The 10,345-nt window shown below is 37.9% G+C and overlaps 1 long non-coding RNA gene across 2 annotated transcripts; it reads right to left on the bottom strand.

The window, feature by feature from the left end:
- Positions 1-5,587: 5,587 nt before the first annotated feature.
- LOC145648568 (uncharacterized) lies at positions 5,588-10,323 on the bottom strand. Of its 2 annotated transcripts, none has more exons than XR_014116478.1 (5): positions 9,994-10,323; positions 9,003-9,808; positions 8,664-8,726; positions 8,274-8,326; positions 5,588-7,069 (listed from the first exon to the last, which is right to left on the bottom strand). It is a non-coding gene; the product is annotated as an uncharacterized LOC145648568 (long non-coding RNA). The 2 variants fall into 2 exon arrangements; XR_014116476.1 differs by having other exon boundaries at positions 8,664-8,729.
- Positions 10,324-10,345: the final 22 nt, after the last annotated feature.

Here is a 10,345-nt window from a genome sequence, read left to right on the forward strand (position 1 = left end):
AAACTAGTTTGAAAAAGCCCTCATCTTCCATGTTAAGCAGTAGGACATTTGGTATCTAAGTTTTCTTGAACTTCAAGATGGCAGCACAGGTTTGCTAAGGTACTGTGGAGCAAGACCGTTCAGTGCTTTGTAGGTCATTAGAAGGAAGTTGTAATAGTAGGGGTCATCATCATTGAATCTGATTCCTGAGGACATTATCAGCTCTTCAGGCAGGGTTGTGGTGTCCTTCCTCACACTCATCATAACATCTTTATGGTAGAAGCCTGTGGCCAGGCAGGTCAGGGTCAGTTTGCCTGGGTCACTTCCAGCAATCTTAGCTAATGTATAAACATCCACTTTAGCTGTAGAGAGGGAACACGTGTAAACACAAATTAACATTCAATCACAAACCAGATTTCTATCATAAACATCACTGCCGTGAATAACTGTGTGCACATTCTTTCAGAACCATGTCACCTTACGTACGAAGCCACTTGTTCTGACACAAAATATATCCACAATTTCAGCCTGTTCTCACACAGTTGTAAATACTAGAGATGGTACGATACCAGTTTTTCTGTACCAATTCAATACCAGCATCCTGTATTTTAATGTCACCCAATATCAATACTGATCTCTTTTCATTAAAAACCTGCAACAGTAAACATTTTGGTGAACGGTTTGTTTCTGACCAAAGAATCTTTTTTTTTTCCTTGCCTGGACTCTCTGGTCCATCCCGAGGTAGTGCAGGGAAGGTCTCATCAATCTCCTCTCTGCCACTGGCTGTCTCATCTCTGCCGATGTTCCCTGAGAAGCAGGTTATTCCTGCTGAAAATGACATACAGACAAATTTCAAAGTAGCCAAGTGTCCTCAAAGTAAGATTTATACTCCTAAATTTCATTGTACTAGCTACACTATATAATGCATTGCTATTAAAGGGTAGGATCACCAGAGTGTAAAATATGTCTATATGAATCTTTGTTCAGATACAGCGAAAAACACAAAGAAAAATTAAGTCTTTTTCAAACTGCACGAATAAATGACCAAAGAGCTAAATTCAGCACCAGTTGAAAGTTACAGCCACCATAAATTAAATCTTTTTTTTTTCAATTACTATCCTTTAAACTAAATGGTCTTCTACATAACTTAAACCTCCATATAATAAATTGGTCAGTTAGCTGGTGCATTTGGACCTCACCATGTGTCCCTTGCACAAGATGGATTTGATCTCCTGCACTTGCACCTGAACAGTAAAAATATACGAAGATATGTTTTTACTAATTAAAGGAACCAAATAATGGAGCTATACATCACTCCCATTAGTCCATGGGCTAGGTACTACCATTACAGGCTTGACCATTTTGGTCAGATACATTTAATACACAGAAACATTTAGTACACAGACATTTCTCATGAGTGTTCCTCTCTCCCACAAGTCTTTCTACAGAGTATTCAGTATGACCCTGACTCTGACCTAACACGCAACTGTCCCCCACCAATCCCAGTACATGTTATGTCTTTGGATTTGTGAATGTGAATTTGATTTTCTTTACTCATGTCCTTCACTTTCTCAGTAAATTAAATTCCCGCTTAACGAGTTAAAGAAACCTCTTCATACATTTGCAAAATGTCAGATGATAAAATGTTTTGATGCATGAAAGCCAGTATTTGCGCTCTTATTAATATGCCAGATAATATTTTTTCAAATCATCTTCTGAGTATGAATATATGCAAGCTAAACAGCTAGCTAGCCATCTACCTAGCTAGCTAAGTAGCTACTGAAATTCTGGCTCAGGATTAATACAGTAATGTCGGTATTAACAAGAAAGCAAATTAGCTACCTTGTTCCATTCTTTGAAAATGTGCTATTTGTAGCAATATAGATGGCTTTTTATGTGGTTTTGTGTATCCTAAACGTATAGATAGGTTTAATGGTATAGAAGACTCACTTTTGCTAGCTAATATGGCTAACTAGCTAGCTAGCATCAAACGAGATCACAACCATGTAAAACTAGGAAACACATTTCGCTCCATTCGTTGCACGCACGGTTACATTTCAAACAGTGATTTGCCATCGATACTTACTTAATAGTTTTGTTGCTTTCATTAATTTAACTGGTGCAGAATTAAGAATTAATTTAATTTCTGGTACAGAATTTTCGCCAGTGAGAAATAAACTGCGTGGTGGTATTCGTCTCTGCCAGGCTGAATTATTGCATTGAAGTACTTGTTTCATGCTGACATTTTTATCGGGGACACGGCGTGTATATAACCAGATATGATTTATTTTTCGCCGTCTGTTTCCATTTTCTTGTTGTCCATGATTTTTCTTCAAGAAAGTGGAAATCTTTCAATTAGCTAGGCTATCTAGGAAGACACCGTTTCGGACAGGTAAATGTCGGCTGGCCCTGATTGATGGCTTTGGCTGAACATACACGATAAAGCGTCAAACTATTGGCTGTGAAAAAAAAACAACCATTGTTTAAGACAAGACATGAAATTATATCTAAATCTAAATACACTTTATTTCACGTGACTATTACTGAAATACCATAAGACCATAAGAAAAAAAGGCATCCTTTTTTTTCAAGGAATTAAAGTCATAAAAATCTTCCTTACATGAAGAATGTATATGCTTGCTGTCACACTAACATACAGGTACATGCTCTTTACCAAAATCATTATTGAAACAAAGACAAAAATATGTATACGTAGTTAGTTTTGTACTCGAGATGCTTTTTTTGTTTGTTTTTTTGTTCAGTCAGTTATTATGAAGCCAGGATCAAAGCTGGGACGGTTTGTTTGTCTGATTTCTTTCAACGGTGTGTTGAAGCAGACAGACCTTAAAGTGGAAAATATCAGAAAATGAAGTTGTTTTATATTTCTACAGGACTGCACTTCAGATGACCCACCCTTGTGAGCACCGACCAGGGCCTTCTCCTCTGTGTTAGTACTACTCTGACAGCTAATGTCCTTCTCTTTAACTGTAGTCCACACTGAGTTTGGATTGGGGTTATTACATTACTTCCAGTCATGTTTTCTTATGAAAAAGCGCCTCATACAGCTGACCATGAAAACAGGAAAGGGGGTAATTTTTTTGTTGTTGTTTTTGCTTTTGTTACTGTCACAGAAAGACGTGAAGAAAAGCGAATTTTATCACCAGAAATTCTACATTTGATACAAAATGATGCAAACCAGATCTAGTGCTTCCATTACCTAGACCTTTCTGGCCCTAAGCAGTCTTACTGTCTGCTGCTGGTCCATTTTATAAACATTATATTACACTCACTTTGGAGTTTTATTGAAACAATAACTTAAATTGATATATTTTATGTTTCTTTCCCCTGTTCCAAAGTTGGATATGACCAGTATGAGGTTGGAGAGACTGGGATAGAATAGACATGATGTCATGCTTATGTATGGCGTTTAGCTGACACAGTTATGACTGAGAACAACTTGAGCAACTGAGGGTTAAGGGCATTGCTCAGGGGCCCAACAGTGGCGGGGCTTGAACCAGCAACCTTCCAATTACAATTTCATTTAAACTAGTCTAGATTCATTTGGGGGGCTGGATTAGAACCATAACTGGGTCAAGCCTAGCCCGTCACAAATCCCTGATCTAAAAGCTTTAATTTTGGAAGGTGTGGTTGCCAACCGACCGATACGTTGATAAGTGGGATCACAACAGATTTTGTTTGACTAGACTTTATGTTGTATTTGTATAAAGACAGACTGAATATTCCTCTTCATCTGTGTTCTAATCTCATTTAAAAATGTTCCAAGCCCTGAAAAGAGGACTACTTTTACAAGTAGGTTTAGTTAAGTCTATTATACCTGAAATATGTTACTCTATTACTGATGAGGAATTGTTAGCACTCTTGTGAAGTACCAATCAATACTTTATTGTTTTTGACTCACTGGATCTGTGTCTTTCCAATTAAATGTTATCCTCTTCTGCTAAAGACTAATAGAAGAGCATTCAGGTACAGAATGCAAACAGAACAATTCTTTGCATGAACAAAAGTTTATTTAAAGAAATAAAATAAAGTCAAGAGAGATTATTTGAGAAAATGAAAAGACAATTTGGGAGAAATGACAAATTAAAACCACGGGTGTTTCGGTAAGAAGTATAGATTTAGTGACCCCACGTGGCCACTCCTATGAAAAACAGCCTATCTGGGGGCACCTCTGCTTGTGTCAATCTCACTATATGTTAATCTACAATATTCCACATTTCTATTTTTGCCAGAGTGTCTCCACTTAAATGGAAAGGCTCAAGTAAATGACTCATTCATTTACTCATCACTGAAGTCGCTTAGTCCAATTCAGTGGATACTGGCAACACAGGGATCGAAACCAACAGATCGGAACCGACCCTGAACAGGGCTTCAGTCCATCCCACTCACACAAGCCAATTTAGAGGAACCAATCGCAAGTCCTTGGAAACCAACAAAACTAAACCACACGCTCTACATGACAGAATAACTAAACCACCAAAACTAAACCACACGCTCTACATAACAGCAGAACTAAACCACCAAAACTAAACCATATGCTCTCCATGACAGCAGGGCCCTTTGTGCCTCTCTCTACTTAGTTGTCTTACTTTAATCTCATCAATCTTAACCAACACTTACATTTTATTCTTTTACACAATTCCATGACATTCCTTCATTTTAAGCCCCCCTAAGTATTTGTAGAGTTTGTTAAATTACAGAACAGTATATTCTATACCAATTGAATCAGAAGCTTCAGCAGATAGCCTAGTTGAATTTATTTGGTCTATTATAGTTTAATACTCTAAAGCATTGTCTATCTGATTTATTATTTTGATCCCCTTTAAGAAACTTTGAGGCTATCAGGCAAAAACGTAAAAGTATAAAGAAATACCATAATGCACCAGAATAGCGGTCTCCGCTATGTGATTGTAATGAAGACAGACATTCATTTTGTGTATAGCCTTTGTCACTTAAAGTCAATACAATTTGTATTGCGGTAGCCAGTTTGTAAAATGAGGTAGGGGGAAAGGTTATCGTTGAAAATCTCAACTATATTTATAAACATCACATTCTTACCTACTCATTTTAAGATTTCCTTATGTTTTTACTGTGATAAGGTTTAGAAATATCATAGCAATATTGTGCAAATGGATAATCATTTCACTAGAGTATATTTTAAAATTGCATAATATACACAAATCAAATTATTAACAATTCCCTCCTCTATATTCTTGGACAACACTTTCTAACATATTCAGAATATGATGAAGTGTTTTTACTGTAGGACTTTGGAGTCATGGGATGACAAAATCTTCTTAAATGTCTATTTGGATCTCTAGATATCACTATTTTAAGTTCTATAAAATACACAAATCAAATTGCTATCAGATCCCTCTATGATTCTTGAAGTACACATACTCTTGTACCCATGACATGATTTACAGTCATTTTTACTGTATGAGTTTGAAGTAATGGTGTACCAAAGTCCTGTTGGGTTTCATATATGCCATATTTGAAGCTCTATAAAATAAACAAATCAAATTGTTATCAGATCACTCCTCTATATTTTTTAAAAACACTTTGTCATGTACACATTGTATGGTTTCAAGTGTTTTTACTGTAGTAATTCTGGGGTAATGGAATGGTAAAATCCTCTTAAAAGTCTATTCGGTTCACTATAATATGGGACATTAGTTATCATCAGAAGATCACCACCACTGCAGTTGACCTTGTCATGTTTTGTTTTAGTAGAACTTTTTTACAGCTTTAAAAATGTTTATCTGTAAAGTAATTTTGTAATTGCATGGGAATCATATTGTCTTGTGTTTACCTTCAGTGTTTCTTGTCATCATCATTTGTGAGTTACAGGCTAACATGTTTTACATTGAACTTGTCCAGTAATCGCATTTGATTGATTCAGTATTTTCCTCATGAACGCTTATGCGTGGTCCATCCAGTTAATCGATCAGTCAAGTAATGTGCATAAGCAAAAACAAGTTTCTTTAATCTACACTATGTCTATGAAAATAAGATAGCTGAATATATTTTGGAGGAAGAATGATTGTCACACATTGTCATCTGTAATATATCTCCTAATTCCATTATTAGCATGGGCTTGTGCTTTGATGAATACATTACAAGCAGTCACAATGTAATTTAAGTGAGTTTCATGGATGGGTTTGTCTAGGGGTCAAAATCCTTTCCAAATTCCTGTTGATAAATATATATTCAAGGTGTCGATCGACACTGTGTCCCAAGATCCACCCAATTGGAAAGACATCTTCTGATGGCTCTTAGTTTCAAAATAATGATAGCGCATACGGCGTGCATGAGAGAAAAAAAAAATAGCACACTTCCGCAAAAGTGGGATAGTAAAATACTCTTAAATGTCTATTCGGTTCCCTATATATCATTATGTGAATCTCTCTAAAATAAACAAATCAAATTGTTATCAGATCGCTTCAGTAGATTCTGGAATTACACTTACTGTTGTACCAATGGCATGATTTGCAGTTATTTTTTCTGTAGGAATGTAGAGTAATAGGAGAGCAAAATCTTATTTCATGTCTGTTCAGTTTCATATATGCAATATTTGAAGCTCTATAAAATATACAAATCACACACAGGATCATACTTTTTACAACAGATGTTGTCACAAAGAAGCTTTACAAATGTCCAAGTCCAAGCTTCCAGTGATTAAGCCAAGTGCAACAGTAGCAAAACTAAATACTCCCCAGAGCATGAGGAAGAAACCTTGAGAGGAACCATGGTTCAAATGAGAGCCCATCCTCCTCTGACCAACAACGGTCACCACAACAGTAGCAATTTTAAGGAAAATAAATAAATAAAATGAATAAATAAGCATTTAATGTCTAGTCCGGTTTTCTAGAGGCTCTAGTCTTGTCCCGAGGGTGTGCATGTGTCCGAAACCCATCCCGCAAGAGAACGTCCATCAGGGGCAATGGAGAAGTAGATAGCTGGGTGGAGGTGTGGTGGGCTACAGGAGGGGACATCTGGGGTGGAGGGAGGAGCCATGGCAGCTGAGACGGGTTGAGGCTCAGTAACATCATGACATCAGGGGTAGGTGTACCTTGGCAGAAAGAGAGAATAGAATAATTAGGCGTGCCCAGGTATGAGGGGGTGTAAATTAGAGAACTATAATGCACATTGATGGACTCTGGCAAATCTAGCTATGACAGGACAGCTAAAGGGAAAGAGCCAGAAGGAACCACACGCATGAGGGCACCCTGGAACACCAGCGCTCAGTCAACAAACTTGAGTGACAAAAGAGAGATGAAGTGACAGCATTATAACATCCCAGTTTACTAAAACTCTCAGTGCCAATGAACCCCCAGAAATTTACCTTTACCCAAGAATGGGAAGTAGTTAATTAAATGCCTGACTGTACAAATAGGTTTTCAGCTAAGCCTTAAATATTGACACTGTGTCTGAGTCTTGAACATTTACAGGAAGGTTATTCCACAGTGTGGGTGCTTTATAGGAAAAGGCTCTGACCCCCGAGGTAGATTTTCTTATCCTTGGTACTATTAAAGAGCCTGCGCCTTTTGATAGACACCATTCGGCCCAAAAAGGCCAGGCCTCGAATGTGTTACAATGATCGATTAATCCCACATCGCTTTGTGAGCATCGTCCAGCAGTTCAGCGAAGATAACCGGCTGTACGTTATAGTGTCGTGCCGCATTGGGATGGGACTAGAGCATACTACAGCATCGGACATCGCCTTCGCTAACTGACACACCTCTACAAGATTATTTTTAGTAATCTCTGACTGACGAAGGTGTATATCGTTAGCTCCTATGTGAATAACTATCTTAGAAAATCTATGCTTGCCTAAAACCTTAAAATTACCTGCAACGTCTGGCACCCTGGCCCCTGGTATACGGCTCTTTCAACCGGCTTGTTAACAGGTGTCTCGATGAGTGGGGCAAACCTGTCTGACCCCCGAATTGTGGATGTGTTGTTCTCCCGTGAGAGAGGCGAAGCTATTTCCCCGTAACGTCCCCCATTCGCCCCGCTGCGAGGACTGTAGTGCCGGAGCTGAGGGCTTGCTAACTTCCCCCAAGACATCCAGAGCTTGTACTTTTAGGTCCTCGATAGGTCTAACAGTTTCTAAGGTCTGGATGCGCACTTCTAGCGCTTCTCCGTCAGACTAGCAATTCATCTACACTTCTCACAGATAAAACTATCGCTAACGACGAAGAATAAACATGTTGCGTTCAGCGCAATGGAGAACGGAGGCCATGACGGAAAAGCAAAATGTTAACGTTACTTACCTTTGTGGTAGCTCTTTGGATGTAGTTTGTGATGATAAAGGAGTTTTTGATGTCTGATTGAAGTTTCCGGATTCCAGGTAGAATGTAGATAAAGCCAAGGAAAAAATGATAAACAGAGCAGTAAGAGCTAGTATGCAGTTTCAAAAACAGGAAGCATTATGAAGGTTCTTATAAACCTCTGCATCTTGACAGCAAGTATTGACCATGTGGCTATAAAACCATGTGAATAATTCAGTTATGGTATTAATCCACTAAATAGTACATCAAATCTAATTATTTGGCCAGCATAGTGTTATGCAATACTCCCTCACCTCAGCAAAATGCAATAACAAATTCTTTAACTGATTAATAATTTTTAAAACAAATCCTGACTATACGAATATATCTTACCCATTAGCAAGATTAAACATCCAGTGAGTGTACATCCTGGCATGTTAATGTAAATGGAAGCGCCTACTGGAAGTGGGGAAAGATTAGTAAAAGATTTGAAGTATATACATATTCAACAGGCATGAACGATGTGCTACAAAAGTAGTTGTGTTATTTGCATAGCCTAATTAATATGCAGGCAGATCATGTTCTATATTACATATATTATTATATACAAATTTTGTTGTTTCTTTTTTGCTTCACAATTGTTATAAATAATTGCTGCACACGATACAGAGATATGAATTCCAGTTGATTCTTACTGGATATAAGAATCATTAATGGCTACTGTGTACAGACCTGTGTAACACTCACGGAAAACTCATCCACTGTCTTTTTTGTTGTTGTTATTGCGATGCCAGGGCAGGCCCAAGCCTGTATGGAGCCCTAAGCAGAAAACTGAGTCACCATTGACAACATAGAAAAACAAACAAACAAAATTTTAAGCGGTTTTGAGCGCCCTTAGCATGCACTGTTGAGGCTCCCTCCAGAGAATGTCTAACAAACAAAGAAAACTCATTTTTATACATTTTTATACTGATGTTGATGATTTTTGCCCAAAGTTAGGTCAAACTTTCATCAGATGAGCCCTCATATGACAAATAAGTTGGCACAATCCTGAGCAGTTTCGTTGGGTCATACGGGGCGACACCCACGGTATGACATTGTTTTGTGCTAGAATTAGCTTGCTGTACAATGGAAAGTTGTTCGTTTGCCATACTGCAATAAGCACCATGAGTGGGCTGCCTTGGTGTGGCAGAGTTGATGTTATCACACACAGTCTGTAGGAAGTACCACAGGGGCCTGTCTGAGCCATATTCATTAAAATCACACGATGTTCCCTCACTGCAGACACTCAGCATATTTTCAACAATAACTCCCACTGCTGCAGTTGTGACAGAGGGCAACATCTCCAGTTCTTCGTGATTGTTGATGGGAAAACCTTGAGTGCCACTTAACCAGTCAGACAATGTGCAGAGCTGCACAAAATCCTGCATCTTGGTCAAAGCTGCAACCAGCAGGTTTTGGGCAACATCCTCAGTAGAACTTCCAGTCATAAAAAGACCCTCAGCATGGGAATAGATCTCCATAAGAGACAGGTTCATCTAGAGTAACAAAAACACATACAAGAGCAGTAAACAAGATTATAGTCATTGATCACTGATCTTGGTCTTAACATTTATAATCTTCTTTCCGATTGTATATACTGCTAATGGATTTATAATCCCATCAACTATGGAGGAAAACATTGTTTTGAGTAATGAAATAAATGATCAAAAGGGTCCCTCACCTGCTTTAGGGAGTCATTCAAAATAGCGGACATGAGGCTGAAAGTTGCTGTCCTGTTGAGATAATATTTTACGTTAGGTGGTAACATTTAAACTTAGAATATTTGAATTTGAAACTGGAAAATTATTGTATTGAATTCAACCTATCAAAAACAATTAAATTCACAAAAAAAGGATTAAAAATGCAGCACATATCTTGGAATGAATTTTTGGTAGAAGTGTAATTATGATGTTGAGATTAAATGACCCACACAGAGACAAGATAAACCTAGTACACTCTGCATATTCCTTCTCTCCACCATCCTCAGACTCTTTGTTTTTCCTTTCTTGTTCCACCCACTATTTTATGACATC

This window comes from Electrophorus electricus, chromosome 2, assembly GCF_041902795.1.
Source record: "Electrophorus electricus isolate QZ-2024a chromosome 2, ASM4190279v1, whole genome shotgun sequence".
Taxonomy (NCBI): Eukaryota; Metazoa; Chordata; class Actinopteri; order Gymnotiformes; family Gymnotidae; genus Electrophorus; species Electrophorus electricus.